This window comes from Rhea pennata, chromosome 13 (assembly GCF_028389875.1).
Source record: "Rhea pennata isolate bPtePen1 chromosome 13, bPtePen1.pri, whole genome shotgun sequence".
Taxonomy (NCBI): Eukaryota; Metazoa; Chordata; class Aves; order Rheiformes; family Rheidae; genus Rhea; species Rhea pennata.
Window position 1 is genome coordinate 24,497,550 of NC_084675.1, and position 20,375 is coordinate 24,517,924.

Consider the following 20,375-nt stretch of genomic DNA (forward strand, 5'->3'; position numbering starts at 1 on the left):
GAGAGCGGCCTGCTCACGGCTGCCCTCTTCACGACAGCCCAGCACAGCAGTCAGCTGCACCACTCATGCGCACTAAGGCCGAGCAGGTCTTTGCTGCCCTCGTCTGATGACACACCAGTATTGCAGCCAGGCAGGTCTCGAATTCGCACCACCACCACTCTGCTCACTGCTTCCTGCAACCGGCAAAAAAATCAGTGATACAGCAAAGCGATGAACGCATCCGCAGTGCCCGACCTATGCTCAGCGCTGCCCTCGCGTGATGACAGCACGATACTGCTGGAAGCGTTCCGGAGGCTACAGCGCGAAGGTAAGCCGGGGGGGGGGGGGGGGGGAGAGACGGGAGAGATGGCGCGCGCTGCGCCTCCCGCGCGTGCTCGCGCGGATGGGAACGTCCTGGGCAAAGGGGCAAGCGGGGCGCGCCGGGGCCATGGTGGGCGCGGGAGCGGGAGAAGGAGGTGCGCCGGGGCTATGGAGGCCGGGGAGAAAAGGGGCGCGCGCGGGAAGGAGGGGGGGCGTCCTGGGCCAGATGCATATCGCGTTTGGGGCGGGGGAGGGAAGCCCTAGACAGGATTGCGGGGGGCGGGGACAGAGGCAGTGTCGGAACTGAGCCGGAGCCGGTCGCGGGAGGGGCCCCGGACCGTATTGGGTGTCGGGACGGAACGGAATCGCCGTAGGGTCAAAACTGTTGGAGAGCAGCGGCGCGGCATGCCGGGAGCGGTAGTCTTCCGCCACCGGGCTTCCGGGCGGCCATGTTGGGCTCTGCCGCCGAACAAGCAAGCGCATGCGCAGTGCGCTCCGCCCTGCTCCTTATTGCCACCGCGTGTTGAACACGCGGTAGTGCACCGGAACGGGGGCCGCGCATGCGCATTGCACTCCGCCGCGCTCACTGCTGCCCTCGCGTGTCCACAAGCCAGTACTGCCGCCACCCCCGGCCTTCCCTGCGTGCGGAGAATACCGCCGGCGGCACACGCGCGCAGCGCCGCTCGCTGTTTTCTCCACTCCCCTCCGCCGTTTCTCTCACGGGTAAGCGCACGGCCCCCGCTCCTCGCCCCTTCCCGGCGCTCATGGGCCGGTAGCGCAGGGAGCTTCTCCTTGTCGCGGGGACGGGCAGTGCCATCTGGGAGCTGGCTTCCAGACACTGGGCTTCCGGTCCGCCATCTTCGTGCCGCGCGGCACGCCGGGAGCGGTAGTCTTCCGACACTGGGCTTCCGGTCCGCCATCTTCGTGCCGCGCGGCACGCCGGGAGCGGTAGTCTTCAGACACTGGGCTTCCGGTCCGCCATCTTCGTGCCGCGCGGCACACCGGCAGCGGTAGTCTTCCGACACTGGGCTTCCGGTCCGCCATCTTCGTGCCAACGATAGCAAATGCTGACGGAGAGGGAAGCCGGACAAGCGGCACGTAGGGGATTAATACCTAAGGGACGGGGTTGAAACGAGGAGGCAGAAACGCAGCGGACCCTCGGTATCCCCAGCAGCGGCCACGGTAGCAGCAGGTGTTCCGCCACGGGCAAGTCAAGGTAACTCTCGACAGTGACTGTTAGTTATTTCGGCCTCCCGGAGGCAGCGCTGAGGCCCAAGCAAGCCGTTCCTACCCCGTGGGTATCGCTAGCGGCATCTGCCTTAGTTTTGCTTTGGTCGTTTCTGTTTTGTTTTGTTATCGTACGCGCATAGATAGAAGGGGAAAGATGTGATGCTTCTGAGATTAATTGCCGCGGCCGAAGTAGAAGAGACCAGGAAAACGTAAGCAAGCTGAAGTAATAAAATCAAACGGAACCGGCTGAGAGCTGTCCCCGTCTCCCCCAAAGGAAAACCCATTCCTCCTGACTAGGCAGGATCGCCGTTGAGAGCAATCGGAATAATAGATGACCAACGTGTAACGGGAGGCCTGTGCACCTCACGAACAAGTCTGCTCCGTACGTGTATTTCTGGGTGCGTGACTTTGTATGTCTACAAAACATCCCGTTTTAAAAGCTGCAGGGCAGCAAATCGTTATCTTCGGGGAACGATGGTCAAGCGGCCAGAGTTACGGGAGAGGGAGAGAGAGGGAGAGAGAAAAGGAAAGAGGGGGAGAGAGAAAAACAGAGAGAGAGGGGGAGAGAGAGAGAGAAAGCGTGCGCCCTGTAAATCGAAGAGGTCGTTTTCGGAGGGCTCAGTTAGCGCAACCCGCAGTTAGTTACCTGGCAATGGTATCTGGGGGAGGAGGAAGACAGTAGGTGGAGGAAACGTTAAAGCCTCGTGGAATGAATTAGCATCTCCTGCCCGCAAATTCCTAGGACAAGGCGAGCCTTTTCCAGTAATGCTTTCCGCATCTGGTGACTCTGTGGGAGCAGCACCGTCAGAAAAGAGCGGTAAGGGAAAGCGGGTGCCAACGGCACCGTCCTCGCGTCCCCTTTGGGGCCGGAATGCAAATTCTCTGGCTGTGAGAAAGACCGTTTAGCAGCGCCCTGGGCTGTAACTGTCTCTGAGACTTCTCCCTTTGATAGCACAGAGGCGGTCCAACGCGCTCAGGTCCCTCTGAAGTGGTAACGCCAGGCATAGGACTAGACAGCAGGGGATCATCTATCCGAGCGGCACGATGAGCACTAACCTTAACGAGCAGGGGGTTACTGTGCAAGTGTTACAGGAAGGGGGTGTTGCGCGTGTCTGCATTGACCGAGGGGCAGAGCACGGTTGCGCCAAAAAATGCGGACAGAGGAGGTTTCTGACAGATTAATCTCTAGCGGCTACTTAGTCTAACTTCCCTTTCGCAGCAAACCCGAGTGTCGTCGTAGCTCCCAAAGCAGGGCTGGGGGAAGCGGTACCTGCGGGTTGCGCGTTCTCGTTTACCTTGCGTGCGTGCGTGTGCGTGCACGCGTGTTTGCGTTAGAGCTGCTTTTGTGCTTAGAAGCACCTTTGGATTCTTACGATTTTCTGCAGAGCTTTGCTTTGCTCCGTACTTTTGTAGGGTGATGGATTTTACGGTGCCTGCATCGACAAGTGCTGGCTGGCTAAGTTACAATGTCCCAAGGGAGACCCTTAGGCGAGGCCGAGGCGCGCGGGGAGGGAGCCTGCCGGAAGAACGTCGCCCGGGAGGGGTCGCTGGCCTCGAGCTGTTGGCGCTGATGCGCGTGGCTCGTTCTGTCGGACGCAGAGAGGTTGCGGAAACTTTAGCTTGGCTTTACGCTGTACGGCGGTAGTATTTTTGTGTTTCTAAATTGCGTTAATCCTCGGCATTCTGAACAGCAGGGAACGACGACGGGCTGTCGTGAGGAACTGCAGGCTGCCGCCCTCCGACCTCGGCAGGTGATGCGTCGAGAGCAGCCGGGAGAATCCGAATGCCGGTTTTGGCAGGTTCTCTGCCCGGTGCTGACGAGGAGCCTTTGACAGTAGGAGGGTTGGCAGCGTCCGTACCTGAACCGTGGAGTAGTAAGCTGCAGTTCACTGACCAGCAAAGGAGGCGGGGCGGGGGGGGGGGGGTTGGGGTAGTGACCGGTGTCCCGGTCGCTATGGCACTGCTGTTGCTAGCAGAGCCACCAGGTCTGTGTGAAGCCTTAGGTGCCTGCTTGGAGCAGTGTTTTGGTCTGCTCACCTGGAAGAAGCAGCGAGGCCTAAAATGAGACTTCGTTGCGGCTACATGGGTAAGCTGCGACCCCACGTGTCTTTGCCTTGCTTTGCTGCCTCATGTCGTAAGAGCGACTTGGGAATAAAAACCGCTTACGGGAGTGCTTAAGGGAGGATCTGCGTTCTGCCCAGCTTAGGGAGCTATAGCGAAAGCTTGGGGGAGGGGAGGGGAGGGGAGAGCACTGAACTGAGAATCTCCCAGTGACCTCGGTGGCTTGATTTGTTTGCAGGACAGTGGTCTGAGGGCGGGCAACTTGAAGCGGAGCAGCTCAGCCCATTTTGGTGATACCGTTTTAAGGACAGACCGGGCGGTGGGGGCGGTCTGGGAGAGTTTCAGACAGGACAGGAAAGAGCAAGGAGGGTTTGAGAGCGTGGACGAACCAGGTGCCCAGGGTACTGAAGTTGTTAACGGCTGAGAGCATTTGGGGTTAAGCATCTGAAAGGGGTTAGCGCACGAGGAGTAGTCAAATCCCGTGACGGAACACAAGGCTCCTCTCCAGCCTGGGCCTGTGCGTGCGCCCCGGCTCTTGCGGACGCCCCGGAGCTGTAGGCAAACAGGCGAGCAGCCCGGCGGGCGAGCGGGCTCGGAGCGTGGCCAGGGCTGTCCGTGCTGTGCGGATCCGTGCGCTTCCGTTCCCCGTCTCCTCGTCCAGCCCGCCCTCCTTTGGGTTTGTAACCTTCCCCTGCACCCAGCGTTCGGCTCTGCGCGCAGACCTCAGGGCTGGGCTTCGTGCGGCCCAGGCCCGCGCCACCGAGACCGGCGATGGGACGGGCGAGCCGAGCGCTGGGCAACGAGCGTCCTGCAGGGCTCAAGCCTGGCGCAGGGCAGAAGCACGCAGAGCTCAGGCGTCGTCCTCTCCGTTCTCAGAGCTGAGTGCTCTCCCTGAAGGCGAAAGCGGAAGGGGTAGGTCGTCGGCTACTCGGACACCTGCCGCGTCAAGGGCGGCAGCGGGAGCTGACCCCTCCCCGACGGACGGACGGACGCCGGTGATGACTCTTCGGGTGTCACAAGGTAAGGGAAAGCGTGCCCGCATGCAGCTCGGTGGCAGGCTCGCTCCCAGGTGGTGTTTCTGCACGGCAAAACAATAAACGGTTGCTTTAATTCTTTGCGCTCGTGCCTGTGGTTCTGGCTGTGCCTTTGCCATGAGGACGATGCCCGGGGGGAGAGGCTTACGCGTTGCGCCTGGGGCCGGGAGCCGGCGGCCGAGCCCCTTGCGCTTCGGAGCGCCTGCAGTTCCCGGGGAACTCGGTGCCGTTGACGGGGCCGTGGGCAATCGCCCTTGCGTGGCCTGGGCCCTCGGGACGCTGGCCGGGGGGCGATTCCCATCGTGGCGGGGGCAGCCAGGGCCCCTCCAGGGCCGCTGCGTGAGGGCGCCGGGCTGCTCCCTGGCGGGGCCGGGGCCAGGGCCTGCGTGCCTGGAGCTGGGAGCGCCCGTGGGGAGGGGGAGAGCCTGCGGGCGCCGTGCCGTCAGCCGCGCTGAGCCCTGTGAGGTGCCTAATGGTGTGCCCCCGAGGCCCTTTTCCTGTGTGTTTTGGTTTGCCCCAGAGCCCCGCGTTCGCCCTCTGGTGCCCTCGGGAGCCTTCAGTTCACGGTTTGGGCTGCCCCCAAGGCCCCCACGTGCCTCAGGGCCCCGCGTTTGCTTTGCGGCACGCGCCAAGGTTCTCCGTTTAGCTTTGTCGTCTGCCACAGAGTTTGGCGAGTGCGCCCCAGGGCCCTCCTTTTGGCTTTTGGTGCCGCCAGAATTGTTCTGTTTGCTCTGTCATTGCATTATAATATACATACATACATATATATATAAATATATATAATGTGTGTGTGTGTGTGTATATGTATATATACACACACACAAAACACATTGCACCCGCAGCTCCCTCTTTGTTCCTTTGTGCCCTGAATGCCCCTTTTAGCTCCCTGTGTGCCCCAGGGCTCTCCCTTGAGCTTTTGAGAAGCTGCTCTCAGGAGTCTGGGGGGCCTCTGGTGTCCTGGCAGTCCCAGCTGTTCCTGATGGCCTGCAGCTCTGGGCACTTGGCTGTGAGAAGTCCCAGGTGGCGCCTGTTGGGTGGATTGCAAGGGCAGGAAATGGGTACATGCTGTGCGCTGAGTCTGCATTTGGTATAAATTCATGTCAGGGTTGGTCCAGGACAATGGAGCTGCTGCCACACACTGCCTGCTGGGACCAGAATGTTAGCTTTGTCGTCTGCCGCAGAGTTTGGCGAGTGCGCCCCAGGGCCGCCCTCCTGCCTTTCGGTGCCGCCAGAATTGTTCCGCTCTGTCGTCGCCTTTTCTCTACTTTTGTGGCCCCCACAGGTCCCGCTCGGTTCCCTTGTGCCCCGAGCGCTCCCTTTTGCTCCCTGTGCGCTCCAGGGCTCTGCCTTGAGCTTTCAGGGAGCCGCTCCCGGGAGCGGGGGTGCCTCTGGTGCCCTGGGAGCCCCCGCCGTCCCCGCCGGGGCTGAGGGCCGTTGCTGCCGCCCCCTTGCCGACGGGCTGCGGCTGCGGGAGCCGGGGCTTGGAGGCGGCCCGGGTGGGGCCGGGGGGGCTGCTGGCGATGGCGGGGGTGGGCCCTGGCCAGGAGCGGAGCAGCGTTTGGGGCGAGCTGGCGCCGGGGCCGGTCCGGGAGCTGGGAACCGGGGTGCGGAGCAGCACCCGCTCGAAGCGGCAGGGCGGCTGCAGCGCGGAGGAGGTGAGGGGTGTCGGGAGGGGGCGGTCCGCGCCGCGGGTCCGGCGCGTGCCCCGGCGGATGGGAACGTGCGGGGCAGGGCGGGGGCACAAGCGGTGCGCGCTGGGGGGGGCGGGGGGGGGGCTGCGGGAGGGCAGGGGGTGCGCCGGGGCTGTGGAGGGCGGGGAGAAAGGGGGTGCGCGCGGGGTGTGGGGGGAGCGCAAGAGGGGGGCGTCTTGGGCCAGCTGGGGGTCGCGTGTGGGAGCGGGAGGAGGGAGCTGAGGGGAAGCCCTAGGCAGGATTGCGGGGAAGGGGCGGAGGCAGTGTCGGAACTGCCGCGGGTCCGGTCGCGGGAGCGCCGGAAGGTATTGGGGGACGGGGCGGGACGGGCCGGCCATAGGGTCAAAGTTATTGGAGCGTTGCGCGGCGGCCGCGCGGCACGCCGGGAGCGGTAGTCTTCAGACACTGGGCTTCCGGTCCGCCATCTTCGTGCCTCGCGGCACACCGGGAGCGGTAGTCTTCCGACACTGGGCTTCCGGTCCGCCATCTTCGTGCCGCGCGGCACGCCGGGAGCGGTAGTCTTCCGACACTGGGCTTCCGGTCCGCCATCTTCGTGCCGCGCGGCACGCCGGGAGCGGTAGTCTTCCGACACTGGGCTTCCGGTCCGCCATCTTCGTGCCGCGCGGCACGCCGGGAGCGGTAGTCTTCCGACACTGGGCTTCCGGTCCGCCATCTTCGTGCCGCGCCGCACGCCGGGAGCGGTAGTCTTCCGACACTGGGCTTCCGGTCCGCCATCTTCCTGCCGCACGGCGTGCCGGCAGCGGTAGTTCTTTCGCCGCTGCGCTACCGCGCGGCCATATTACTCGGGTGCGCGTTACTGCGGGGCAGCGCATGCGCACGGCGTTCCGCCGTACTCACAGCTGCCCTCGCCTGTCGATAAAGCGGTATTGCAACAGATATGGCAGTCGCTCGCGCACTGCGTTCCGCCGCGCTCACCACTGCCCTCGAGGGTCGAAAAAGCAGGCGCGCAACTGACGCGGGAAAGCGCCTACGCCCTGCCCGCTGCAGTGCTCGTTATCGTCCCCGCGTTTCGAGAATGCTGGACTGCACCCGAAACGGCGCCGCGCATGCGCACTGCCTCCCGCCCCGCTCTCTGCTGCCCTCGCCTGTCCGTATTGCGGTACTGCACCCGAGACTGCACCGCTCGGGGCGAGCCCCGCGGGGCCGCGGCGCCCTGCGGCTCGCACGCGGGAGCCGCGAGAGCCGCCCCGGCTCTCGCCTCCTCCCCGCTCCCGCCGCCCCTCCCGCCGCGGCCGCAGCCGCAGCCGGCGCGTGCGCGGTGCTCGACCGCCGGGCCGCTGCTGCGGCTGCGCCCGGTTGGCGGGCGGCGCATGCGCGGCGCCGGGGAGCAGCATGGCGGCGAGCAGGGACGGAGCTTTCGCGCGGCGGCGGCGGCGGGCTGAGGCTCCGTGAGGTGGAGGAGCGGGGGGTGCCCGTGAGGCGAGCGCGCCCCTTCGGGTGGCCGCGGGTGTCGGGCTGCCGCCTGCTCGCTGAGGCCGTGGCTGCGCGGAGGCGGCGGTGCGGGGCTCGGGGCGGCGGGGGCTGGGGCCCGGCTCGGCCCCGCCGGGAGCGCCGGGCGGGGTCTGCGCGGCGCCGCGTGTGCCACAGCGCGGGTCCGACTCCCCCCTCGCCACGTGTCGCCTTTAGGGCCCCGGCTCCTGCCCAGCTGCTCGGGACGCAGCCCGGAGGAGCGGGGCCGCAGGCGGGCCCCGGAGCGCTGCTGAGTCCCGGGAGGCTTGAACCCTCTGCGCCAAACCGGCCGAAGGAGAACTCGGGTCGGGCGCGGTGAGCGCAGCCCCAAGTCATTCGCTTGAGAAGCGTGGCCGGGCAAGCGAGCGGATGGGTAGAAGAAAGAGGCTCCCAGACGCCCTGAGGGCCCCCCCCCCCCCCCGCCAGGCACAGCCTGAAGAATGTTGACGGGTGACGGCACAGCTGCCAAACCGATTTTTTCTCTCTCTTCGCCTGAGCCGCCTCTCAGAACTCTCTGTAGGCGCAAGATGCGGCTGGTCTGGGATAACTGCGCTGTGCGCAGTGCTTCAGGGGAGCATTAACATAAAACCGCAGGCTAAGGAGTCGCCTAGTAAAATAAAAGGCTCGGGAAAAGCCTAAGAGAGCACTGATGGGCCCTGGGAAGCCCCAGGGATGCTACAGAAAAGAGCCTGGCTTTTTTCAGGCACCTCCTCAGAGCAGAGAAATGGCTTACTCCGGCCTGCGGGAGAACGGGTGCTATTAATAACCGCCTTTCTTTACCACGGGCATTGCGAAAGCAGAAGGGACTAGAGAGGATGCGTAGCAGGTTATGGACTCTCTGCAAAGTTTAAGCGAACAACAGTCCCCTCTTAAAGTAGAACCGGTTTTCTCCTAAGTAATAGATGAACGTGGTTGTGAGTAACGTGAAGAGAAGCGGTTGTGGCTGTCACCCTCAGGGCCTCGGGGAAGTAGTGTCTAAAACCTGATACCCTCGTGGCCTCACCAGCCTTCTTGGTCTGTCTGGCAGGGTAGTCCCCGGAAGGGGGCATCTCCAAGAGAAGCGGCTAGACCCAGCGACCCAGCCGTTCGCTTTGGTCGCCACCTGTGAGGCGAGCATCCGAGCGCAACGGGAGTCCGGGAGCTGTATCAAAAAGGTAATAGGTCTGAAAGAGAGACCGGCACATCAAGTGCTGTCGCTCTTCCGTGTAGTTAAGGGCCGAGAGAATTCTCGGTTAAGCGCGTGCGTGCAAGGGTTTGAGAAAGGATGCGGAGCAGTAACGATAATACCGAAGCGGAATAAAAACAAGGTTTCACGGAAGGCGGCGTAGGTAAGTGTCAGGTGATGCGCCTGCCTGTCTAATAACCTAGCCCTGTCGGCTGTAGGCAGCGTTTCCAAACAGTTTACCCAGTACTGTGTGATACAAAGTGCTGTATTAAGTCCTTTCCTTTAAAGGAGGGGGGGGGGGGGGGAGGGGAGGGAGAAAAAAACAGGAACACAGTAAAGAGAAAAAGAACGCGCGTAAGTCTAAGCCTTTCATTGCCAGCAAAATGCCAGTTTCTCTCTTTGTTACAGAGCTGGAACCAACGATAGCAAATGCTGACGGAGAGGGAAGCCGGACAAGCGGCACGTAGGGGATTAATACCTAAGGGACGGGGTTGAAACGAGGAGGCAGAAACGCAGCGGACCCTCGGTATCCCCAGCAGCGGCCACGGTAGCAGCAGGTGTTCCGCCACGGGCAAGTCAAGGTAACTCTCGACAGTGACTGTTAGTTATTTCGGCCTCCCGGAGGCAGCGCTGAGGCCCAAGCAAGCCGTTCCTACCCCGTGGGTATCGCTAGCGGCATCTGCCTTAGTTTTGCTTTGGTCGTTTCTGTTTTGTTTTGTTATCGTACGCGCATAGATAGAAGGGGAAAGATGTGATGCTTCTGAGATTAATTGCCGCGGCCGAAGTAGAAGAGACCAGGAAAACGTAAGCAAGCTGAAGTAATAAAATCAAACGGAACCGGCTGAGAGCTGTCCCCGTCTCCCCCAAAGGAAAACCCATTCCTCCTGACTAGGCAGGATCGCCGTTGAGAGCAATCGGAATAATAGATGACCAACGTGTAACGGGAGGCCTGTGCACCTCACGAACAAGTCTGCTCCGTACGTGTATTTCTGGGTGCGTGACTTTGTATGTCTACAAAACATCCCGTTTTAAAAGCTGCAGGGCAGCAAATCGTTATCTTCGGGGAACGATGGTCAAGCGGCCAGAGTTACGGGAGAGGGAGAGAGAGAAAGAGAGAAAAGGAAAGAGGGGGAGAGAGAAAAACAGAGAGAGAGGGGGAGAGAGAGAGAGAAAGCGTGCGCCCTGTAAATCGAAGAGGTCGTTTTCGGAGGGCTCAGTTAGCGCAACCCGCAGTTAGTTACCTGGCAATGGTATCTGGGGGAGGAGGAAGACAGTAGGTGGAGGAAACGTTAAAGCCTCGTGGAATGAATTAGCATCTCCTGCCCGCAAATTCCTAGGACAAGGCGAGCCTTTTCCAGTAATGCTTTCCGCATCTGGTGACTCTGTGGGAGCAGCACCGTCAGAAAAGAGCGGTAAGGGAAAGCGGGTGCCAACGGCACCGTCCTCGCGTCCCCTTTGGGGCCGGAATGCAAATTCTCTGGCTGTGAGAAAGACCGTTTAGCAGCGCCCTGGGCTGTAACTGTCTCTGAGACTTCTCCCTTTGATAGCACAGAGGCGGTCCAACGCGCTCAGGTCCCTCTGAAGTGGTAACGCCAGGCATAGGACTAGACAGCAGGGGATCATCTATCCGAGCGGCACGATGAGCACTAACCTTAACGAGCAGGGGGTTACTGTGCAAGTGTTACAGGAAGGGGGTGTTGCGCGTGTCTGCATTGACCGAGGGGCAGAGCACGGTTGCGCCAAAAAATGCGGACAGAGGAGGTTTCTGACAGATTAATCTCTAGCGGCTACTTAGTCTAACTTCCCTTTCGCAGCAAACCCGAGTGTCGTCGTAGCTCCCAAAGCAGGGCTGGGGGAAGCGGTACCTGCGGGTTGCGCGTTCTCGTTTACCTTGCGTGCGTGCGTGTGCGTGCACGCGTGTTTGCGTTAGAGCTGCTTTTGTGCTTAGAAGCACCTTTGGATTCTTACGATTTTCTGCAGAGCTTTGCTTTGCTCCGTACTTTTGTAGGGTGATGGATTTTACGGTGCCTGCATCGACAAGTGCTGGCTGGCTAAGTTACAATGTCCCAAGGGAGACCCTTAGGCGAGGCCGAGGCGCGCGGGGAGGGAGCCTGCCGGAAGAACGTCGCCCGGGAGGGGTCGCTGGCCTCGAGCTGTTGGCGCTGATGCGCGTGGCTCGTTCTGTCGGACGCAGAGAGGTTGCGGAAACTTTAGCTTGGCTTTACGCTGTACGGCGGTAGTATTTTTGTGTTTCTAAATTGCGTTAATCCTCGGCATTCTGAACAGCAGGGAACGACGACGGGCTGTCGTGAGGAACTGCAGGCTGCCGCCCTCCGACCTCGGCAGGTGATGCGTCGAGAGCAGCCGGGAGAATCCGAATGCCGGTTTTGGCAGGTTCTCTGCCCGGTGCTGACGAGGAGCCTTTGACAGTAGGAGGGTTGGCAGCGTCCGTACCTGAACCGTGGAGTAGTAAGCTGCAGTTCACTGACCAGCAAAGGAGGCGGGGCGGGGGGGGGGGGTTGGGGTAGTGACCGGTGTCCCGGTCGCTATGGCACTGCTGTTGCTAGCAGAGCCACCAGGTCTGTGTGAAGCCTTAGGTGCCTGCTTGGAGCAGTGTTTTGGTCTGCTCACCTGGAAGAAGCAGCGAGGCCTAAAATGAGACTTCGTTGCGGCTACATGGGTAAGCTGCGACCCCACGTGTCTTTGCCTTGCTTTGCTGCCTCATGTCGTAAGAGCGACTTGGAATAAAAACCGCTTACGGGAGTGCTTAAGGGAGGATCTGCGTTCTGCCCAGCTTAGGGAGCTATAGCGAAAGCTTGGGGGAGGGGAGGGGAGGGGAGAGCACTGAACTGAGAATCTCCCAGTGACCTCGGTGGCTTGATTTGTTTGCAGGACAGTGGTCTGAGGGCGGGCAACTTGAAGCGGAGCAGCTCAGCCCATTTTGGTGATACCGTTTTAAGGACAGACCGGGCGGTGGGGGCGGTCTGGGAGAGTTTCAGACAGGACAGGAAAGAGCAAGGAGGGTTTGAGAGCGTGGACGAACCAGGTGCCCAGGGTACTGAAGTTGTTAACGGCTGAGAGCATTTGGGGTTAAGCATCTGAAAGGGGTTAGCGCACGAGGAGTAGTCAAATCCCGTGACGGAACACAAGGCTCCTCTCCAGCCTGGGCCTGTGCGTGCGCCCCGGCTCTTGCGGACGCCCCGGAGCTGTAGGCAAACAGGCGAGCAGCCCGGCGGGCGAGCGGGCTCGGAGCGTGGCCAGGGCTGTCCGTGCTGTGCGGATCCGTGCGCTTCCGTTCCCCGTCTCCTCGTCCAGCCCGCCCTCCTTTGGGTTTGTAACCTTCCCCTGCACCCAGCGTTCGGCTCTGCGCGCAGACCTCAGGGCTGGGCTTCGTGCGGCCCAGGCCCGCGCCACCGAGACCGGCGATGGGACGGGCGAGCCGAGCGCTGGGCAACGAGCGTCCTGCAGGGCTCAAGCCTGGCGCAGGGCAGAAGCACGCAGAGCTCAGGCGTCGTCCTCTCCGTTCTCAGAGCTGAGTGCTCTCCCTGAAGGCGAAAGCGGAAGGGGTAGGTCGTCGGCTACTCGGACACCTGCCGCGTCAAGGGCGGCAGCGGGAGCTGACCCCTCCCCGACGGACGGACGGACGCCGGTGATGACTCTTCGGGTGTCACAAGGTAAGGGAAAGCGTGCCCGCATGCAGCTCGGTGGCAGGCTCGCTCCCAGGTGGTGTTTCTGCACGGCAAAACAATAAACGGTTGCTTTAATTCTTTGCGCTCGTGCCTGTGGTTCTGGCTGTGCCTTTGCCATGAGGACGATGCCCGGGGGGAGAGGCTTACGCGTTGCGCCTGGGGCCGGGAGCCGGCGGCCGAGCCCCTTGCGCTTCGGAGCGCCTGCAGTTCCCGGGGAACTCGGTGCCGTTGACGGGGCCGTGGGCAATCGCCCTTGCGTGGCCTGGGCCCTCGGGACGCTGGCCGGGGGGCGATTCCCATCGTGGCGGGGGCAGCCAGGGCCCCTCCAGGGCCGCTGCGTGAGGGCGCCGGGCTGCTCCCTGGCGGGGCCGGGGCCAGGGCCTGCGTGCCTGGAGCTGGGAGCGCCCGTGGGGAGGGGGAGAGCCTGCGGGCGCCGTGCCGTCAGCCGCGCTGAGCCCTGTGAGGTGCCTAATGGTGTGCCCCCGAGGCCCTTTTCCTGTGTGTTTTGGTTTGCCCCAGAGCCCCGCGTTCGCCCTCTGGTGCCCTCGGGAGCCTTCAGTTCACGGTTTGGGCTGCCCCCAAGGCCCCCACGTGCCTCAGGGCCCCGCGTTTGCTTTGCGGCACGCGCCAAGGTTCTCCGTTTAGCTTTGTCGTCTGCCACAGGGTTTGGCGAGTGCGCCCCAGGGCCCTCCTTTTGGCTTTTGGTGCCGCCAGAATTGTTCTGTTTGCTCTGTCATTGCATTATAATATACATACATACATATATATATAAATATATATAATGTGTGTGTGTGTGTGTGTATATGTATATATACACACACACAAAACACATTGCACCCGCAGCTCCCTCTTTGTTCCTTTGTGCCCTGAATGCCCCTTTTAGCTCCCTGTGTGCCCCAGGGCTCTCCCTTGAGCTTTTGAGAAGCTGCTCTCAGGAGTCTGGGGGGCCTCTGGTGTCCTGGCAGTCCCAGCTGTTCCTGATGGCCTGCAGCTCTGGGCACTTGGCTGTGAGAAGTCCCAGGTGGCGCCTGTTGGGTGGATTGCAAGGGCAGGAAATGGGTACATGCTGTGCGCTGAGTCTGCATTTGGTATAAATTCATGTCAGGGTTGGTCCAGGACAATGGAGCTGCTGCCACACACTGCCTGCTGGGACCAGAATGTTAGCTTTGTCGTCTGCCGCAGAGTTTGGCGAGTGCGCCCCAGGGCTGCCCTCCTGCCTTTCGGTGCCGCCAGAATTGTTCCGCTCTGTCGTCGCCTTTTCTCTACTTTTGTGGCCCCCACAGGTCCCGCTCGGTTCCCTTGTGCCCCGAGCGCTCCCTTTTGCTCCCTGTGCGCTCCAGGGCTCTGCCTTGAGCTTTCAGGGAGCCGCTCCCGGGAGCGGGGGTGCCTCTGGTGCCCTGGGAGCCCCCCGCCGTCCCCGCCGGGGCTGAGGGCCGTTGCTGCCGCCCCCTTGCCGACGGGCTGTGGCTGCGGGAGCCGGGGCTTGGAGGCGGCCCGGGTGGGGCCGGGGGGGCTGCTGGCGATGGCGGGGGTGGGCCCTGGCCAGGAGCGGAGCAGCGTTTGGGGCGAGCTGGCGCCGGGGCCGGTCCGGGAGCTGGGAACCGGGGTGCGGAGCAGCACCCGCTCGAAGCGGCAGGGCGGCTGCAGCGCGGAGGAGGTGAGGGGTGTCGGGAGGGGGCGGTCCGCGCCGCGGGTCCGGCGCGTGCCCCGGCGGATGGGAACGTGCGGGGCAGGGCGGGGGCACAAGCGGTGCGCGCTGGGGGGGGGGGGGGGGGGGCTGCGGGAGGGCAGGGGGTGCGCCGGGGCTGTGGAGGGCGGGGAGAAAGGGGGTGCGCGCGGGGTGTGGGGGGGAGCGCAAGAGGGGGGCGTCTTGGGCCAGCTGGGGGTCGCGTGTGGGAGCGGGAGGAGGGAGCTGAGGGGAAGCCCTAGGCAGGATTGCGGGGAAGGGGCGGAGGCAGTGTCGGAACTGCCGCGGGTCCGGTCGCGGGAGCGCCGGAAGGTATTGGGGGACGGGGCGGGACGGGCCGGCCATAGGGTCAAAGTTATTGGAGCGTTGCGCGGCGGCCGCGCGGCACGCCGGGAGCGGTAGTCTTCAGACACTGGGCTTCCGGTCCGCCATCTTCGTGCCTCGCGGCACACCGGGAGCGGTAGTCTTCCGACACTGGGCTTCCGGTCCGCCATCTTCGTGCCGCGCGGCACACCGGGAGCGGTAGTCTTCCGACACTGGGCTTCCGGTCCGCCATCTTCGTGCCGCGCGGCACGCCGGGAGCGGTAGTCTTCCGACACTGGGCTTCCGGTCCGCCATCTTCGTGCCGCGCGGCACGCCGGGAGCGGTAGTCTTCCGACACTGGGCTTCCGGTCCGCCATCTTCGTGCCGCGCCGCACGCCGGGAGCGGTAGTCTTCCGACACTGGGCTTCCGGTCCGCCATCTTCCTGCCGCACGGCGTGCCGGCAGCGGTAGTTCTTTCGCCGCTGCGCTACCGCGCGGCCATATTACTCGGGTGCGCGTTACTGCGGGGCAGCGCATGCGCACGGCGTTCCGCCGTACTCACAGCTGCCCTCGCCTGTCGATAAAGCGGTATTGCAACAGATATGGCAGTCGCTCGCGCACTGCGTTCCGCCGCGCTCACCACTGCCCTCGAGGGTCGAAAAAGCAGGCGCGCAACTGACGCGGGAAAGCGCCTACGCCCTGCCCGCTGCAGTGCTCGTTATCGTCCCCGCGTTTCGAGAATGCTGGACTGCACCCGAAACGGCGCCGCGCATGCGCACTGCCTCCCGCCCCGCTCTCTGCTGCCCTCGCCTGTCCGTATTGCGGTACTGCACCCGAGACTGCACCGCTCGGGGCGAGCCCCGCGGGGCCGCGGCGCCCTGCGGCTCGCACGCGGGAGCCGCGAGAGCCGCCCCGGCTCTCGCCTCCTCCCCGCTCCCGCCGCCCCTCCCGCCGCGGCCGCAGCCGCAGCCGGCGCGTGCGCGGTGCTCGACCGCCGGGCCGCTGCTGCGGCTGCGCCCGGTTGGCGGGCGGCGCATGCGCGGCGCCGGGGAGCAGCATGGCGGCGAGCAGGGACGGAGCTTTCGCGCGGCGGCGGCGGCGGGCTGAGGCTCCGTGAGGTGGAGGAGCGGGGGGTGCCCGTGAGGCGAGCGCGCCCCTTCGGGTGGCCGCGGGTGTCGGGCTGCCGCCTGCTCGCTGAGGCCGTGGCTGCGCGGAGGCGGCGGTGCGGGGCTCGGGGCGGCGGGGGCTGGGGCCCGGCTCGGCCCCGCCGGGAGCGCCGGGCGGGGTCTGCGCGGCGCCGCGTGTGCCACAGCGCGGGTCCGACTCCCCCCTCGCCACGTGTCGCCTTTAGGGCCCCGGCTCCTGCCCAGCTGCTCGGGACGCAGCCCGGAGGAGCGGGGCCGCAGGCGGGCCCCGGAGCGCTGCTGAGTCCCGGGAGGCTTGAACCCTCTGCGCCAAACCGGCCGAAGGAGAACTCGGGTCGGGCGCGGTGAGCGCAGCCCCAAGTCATTCGCTTGAGAAGCGTGGCCGGGCAAGCGAGCGGATGGGTAGAAGAAAGAGGCTCCCAGACGCCCTGAGGGCCCCCCCCCCCCCCCCGCCAGGCACAGCCTGAAGAATGTTGACGGGTGACGGCACAGCTGCCAAACCGATTTTTTCTCTCTCTTCGCCTGAGCCGCCTCTCAGAACTCTCTGTAGGCGCAAGATGCGGCTGGTCTGGGATAACTGCGCTGTGCGCAGTGCTTCAGGGGAGCATTAACATAAAACCGCAGGCTAAGGAGTCGCCTAGTAAAATAAAAGGCTCGGGAAAAGCCTAAGAGAGCACTGATGGGCCCTGGGAAGCCCCAGGGATGCTACAGAAAAGAGCCTGGCTTTTTTCAGGCACCTCCTCAGAGCAGAGAAATGGCTTACTCCGGCCTGCGGGAGAACGGGTGCTATTAATAACCGCCTTTCTTTACCACGGGCATTGCGAAAGCAGAAGGGACTAGAGAGGATGCGTAGCAGGTTATGGACTCTCTGCAAAGTTTAAGCGAACAACAGTCCCTCTTAAGTAGAACCGGTTTTCTCCTAAGTAATAGATGAACTTGGTTGTGAGTAACGTGAAGAGAAGCGGTTGTGGCTGTCACCCTCAGGGCCTCGGGGAAGTAGTGTCTAAAACCTGATACCCTCGTGGCCTCACCAGCCTTCTTGGTCTGTCTGGCAGGGTAGTCCCCGGAAGGGGGCATCTCCAAGAGAAGCGGCTAGACCCAGCGACCCAGCCGTTCGCTTGGTCGCCACCTGTGAGGCGAGCATCCGAGCGCAACGGGAGTCCGGGAGCTGTATCAAAAAGGTAATAGGTCTGAAAGAGAGACCGGCACATCAAGTGCTGTCGCTCTTCCGTGTAGTTAAGGGCCGAGAGAATTCTCGGTTAAGCGCGTGCGTGCAAGGGTTTGAGAAAGGATGCGGAGCAGTAACGATAATACCGAAGCGGAATAAAAACAAGGTTTCACGGAAGGCGGCGTAGGTAAGTGTCAGGTGATGCGCCTGCCTGTCTAATAACCTAGCCCTGTCGGCTGTAGGCAGCGTTTCCAAACAGTTTACCCAGTACTGTGTGATACAAAGTGCTGTATTAAGTCCTTTCCTTTAAATGGAGGGGGGGGGGGGGGGGGAGGGAGGGAGAAAAAAACAGGAACACAGTAAAGAGAAAAAGAACGCGCGTAAGTCTAAGCCTTTCATTGCCAGCAAAATGCCAGTTTCTCTCTTTGTTACAGAGCTGAACCAACGATAGCAAATGCTGACGGAGAGGGAAGCCGGACAAGCGGCACGTAGGGGATAATACCTAAGGGACGGGGTTGAAACGAGGAGGCAGAAACGCAGCGGACCCTCGGTATCCCAGCAGCGGCCACGGTAGCAGCAGGTGTTCCGCCACGGCAAGTCAAGGTAACTCTCGACAGTGACTGTTAGTTATTTCGGCCTCCCGGAGGCAGCGCTGAGGCCCAAGCAAGCCGTTCCTACCCCCGTGGGTATCGCTAGCGCATCTGCCTTAGTTTTGCTTTGGTCGTTTCTGTTTTGTTTTGTATCGTACGCGCATAGATAGAAGGGAAAGATGTGATGCTTCTGAGATTAATTGCCGCGGCCGAAGTAGAAGAGACCAGGAAAACGTAAGCAAGCTGAAGTAATAAAATCAAACGGAACCGGCTGAGAGCTGTCCCCTGTCTCCCCCAAAGGAAAACCCATTCCTCCTGACTAGGCAGGATCGCCGTTGAGAGCAATCGGAATAATAGATGACCAACGTGTAACGGGGAGGCCTGTGCACCTCACGAACAAGTCTGCTCCGTACGTGTATTTCTGGTGCGTGACTTTGTATGTCTACAAAACATCCGTTTTAAAAGCTGCAGGGCAGCAAATCGTATCTTCGGGGAACGATGGTCAAGAGCGGCCAGAGTTACGGAGAGGGAGAGAGAGAAAGAGAGAAAAGGAAAGAGGGGAGAGAGAAAAACAGAGAGAGAGGGGAGAGAGAGAGAGAAAGCGTGCGCCCTGTAAATCGAAGAGGTCGTTTCCTAGGAGGGCTCAGTTAGCGCAACCCGCAGTTAGTTACCTCGGCAATGGTATCTGGGGGAGGAGGAGACAGTAGGTGGAGAACGTTAAAGCCTCGTGAATGAATTAGCATCTCCTGCCCGCAAATTCCTAGGACAAGGCGAGCTTTTCAGTAATGCTTCCGCATCTGGTGACTCTGTGGGAGCAGCACCGTCAGAAAAGAGCGGTAAGGGAAAGCGGGTGCCAACGGCACCGTCCTCGCGTCCCCTTTGGGGCCGGAATGCAAATTCTCTGGCTGTGAGAAAGACCGTTTAGCAGCGCCCTGGGCTGTAACTGTCTCTGAGACTTCTCCCTTGATAGCACAGAGGCGTCCAACGCGCTCAGGTCCCTCTGAAGTGGTAACGCCAGGCATAGGACTAGACAGCAGGGATCATCTATCCGAGCGGCACGATGAGCACTAACCTTAACGAGCAGGGGGTTACTGTGCAAGTGTTACAGGAAGGGGGTGTTGCGCGTGTCTGCATTGACCGAGGGGGCAGAGCACGGTTGCGCCAAAAAATGCGGACAGAGGAGGTTTCTGACAGATTAATCTCTAGCGGCTACTTAGTCTAACTTCCCTTTCGCAGCAAACCCGAGTGTCGTCGTAGCTCCCAAAGCAGGGCTGGGGAAGCGGTACCTGCGGGTTGCGCGTTCTCGTTTACCTTGCGTGCGTGCGTGTGCGTGCACGCGTGTTTGCGTTAGAGCTGCTTTTGTGCTTAGAAGCACCTTTGGATTCCTTACGATTTTCTGCAGAGCTTTGCTTTGCTCCGTACTTTTGTAGGGTGATGGATTTTACGGTGCCTGCATCGACAAGTGCTGGCTGGCTAAGTTACAATGTCCCAGGGAGACCCTTAGGCGAGCCGAGGCGCGCGGGGAGGGAGCCTGCCGGAAGAACGTCGCCCGGGAGGGGTCGCTGGCCTCGAGCTGTTGGCGCTGATGCGCGTGGCTCGTTCTGTCGGACGCAGAGAGGTTGCGGAAACTTTAGCTTGGCTTACGCTGTACGGCGGTAGTATTTTTGTGTTTCTAAATTGCGTTAATCCTCGGCATTCTGAACAGCAGGGAACGACGACGGGCTGTCGTGAGGAACTGCAGGCTGCCGCCCTCCGACCTCGGCAGTGATGCGTCGAGAGCAGCCGGGAGAATCCGAATGCCGGTTTTGGCAGGTTCTCTGCCCGGTGCTGACGAGGAGCCTTTGACAGTAGGAGGGTTGGCAGCGTCCGTACCTGAACCGTGGAGTAGTAAGCTGCAGTTCACTGACCAGCAAAGGAGGCGGGGCGGGGGGGGGGGGGTGGGGTAGTGGACCGGTGTCCCCGGTCGCTATGGCACTGCTGTTGCTAGCAGAGCCACCAGGTCTGTGTGAAGCCTTAGGTGCCTGCTTGGAGCAGTGTTTTGGTCTGCTCACGCTGGAAGAAGCAGCGAGCCTAAAATGAGACTTCGTTGCGGCTAAATGGGTAAGCTGCGACCCCACGTGTCTTTGCCATGCTTTGCTGCTCATGTCGTAAGAGCGACTTGGGAATAAAACCGCTTACGGGAGTGCTTAAGGGAGGATCTGCGTCTGCTGCCCAGCTTAGGGAGCTATAGCGAAAGCTTGGGGGAGGGGAGGGGAGGGGAGAGCACTGAACTGAGAATCTCCCAGTGACCTCGGTGGCTTGATTTGTTTTGCAGGACAGTGGTCTGAGGGCGGGCAACTCTGAGCGGCAACTGAAGCGAGCACTCAGCCCATTTTGGTGATACCGTTTTAAGGACAGACCGGTGCGGTGGGGGGCGGTCTGGGAGAGTTTCAGACAGGACAGGAAAGAGCAAGGAGGGTTTTGAAGAGCGTGGACGAACCAGGTGCCCAGGGTACTGAAGTTGTTAACGGCTGAGAGCATTTGGGGTTAAGCATCTGAAAGGGGTTAGCGCACGAGGAGTAGTCAAATCCCGTGACGGAACACAAGGCTCCTCTCCAGACTGGGCCTGTGCGTGCGCCCCGGCTCTTGCGGACGCCCCGGAGCTGTAGGCAAACAGGCGAGCAGCCCGGCGGGCGAGCGGGCTCGGAGCGTGGCCAGGGCTGTCCGTGCTGTGCGGATCCGTGCGCTTCCGTTCCCCGTCTCCTCGTCCAGCCCGCCCTCCTTTGGGTTTGTAACCTTCCCCTGCACCCAGCGTTCGGCTCTGCGCGCAGACCTCAGGGCTGGGCTTCGTGCGGCCCAGGCC

The 20,375-nt window shown here is 62.2% G+C and overlaps 1 long non-coding RNA gene across 12 annotated transcripts; it reads left to right on the forward strand.

Moving 5' to 3' along the window:
- The first annotated feature begins 1,315 nt into the window (after positions 1-1,315).
- Positions 1,316-16,884, forward strand: LOC134146002 (uncharacterized). Of its 12 annotated transcripts, none has more exons than XR_009959753.1 (7): positions 3,443-3,616; positions 3,830-4,611; positions 8,814-8,940; positions 9,360-9,532; positions 9,687-9,944; positions 10,289-11,631; positions 11,844-12,715. It is a non-coding gene; the product is annotated as an uncharacterized LOC134146002 (long non-coding RNA). The 12 variants fall into 12 exon arrangements; XR_009959752.1 differs by lacking the exon at positions 3,443-3,616 and adding an exon at positions 16,831-16,884 and having other exon boundaries at positions 3,623-4,611; positions 11,844-12,625; XR_009959749.1 differs by lacking the exon at positions 3,443-3,616 and adding an exon at positions 13,746-13,806 and having other exon boundaries at positions 3,623-4,611; positions 11,844-12,625.
- The last annotated feature ends 3,491 nt before the right edge of the window (positions 16,885-20,375 follow it).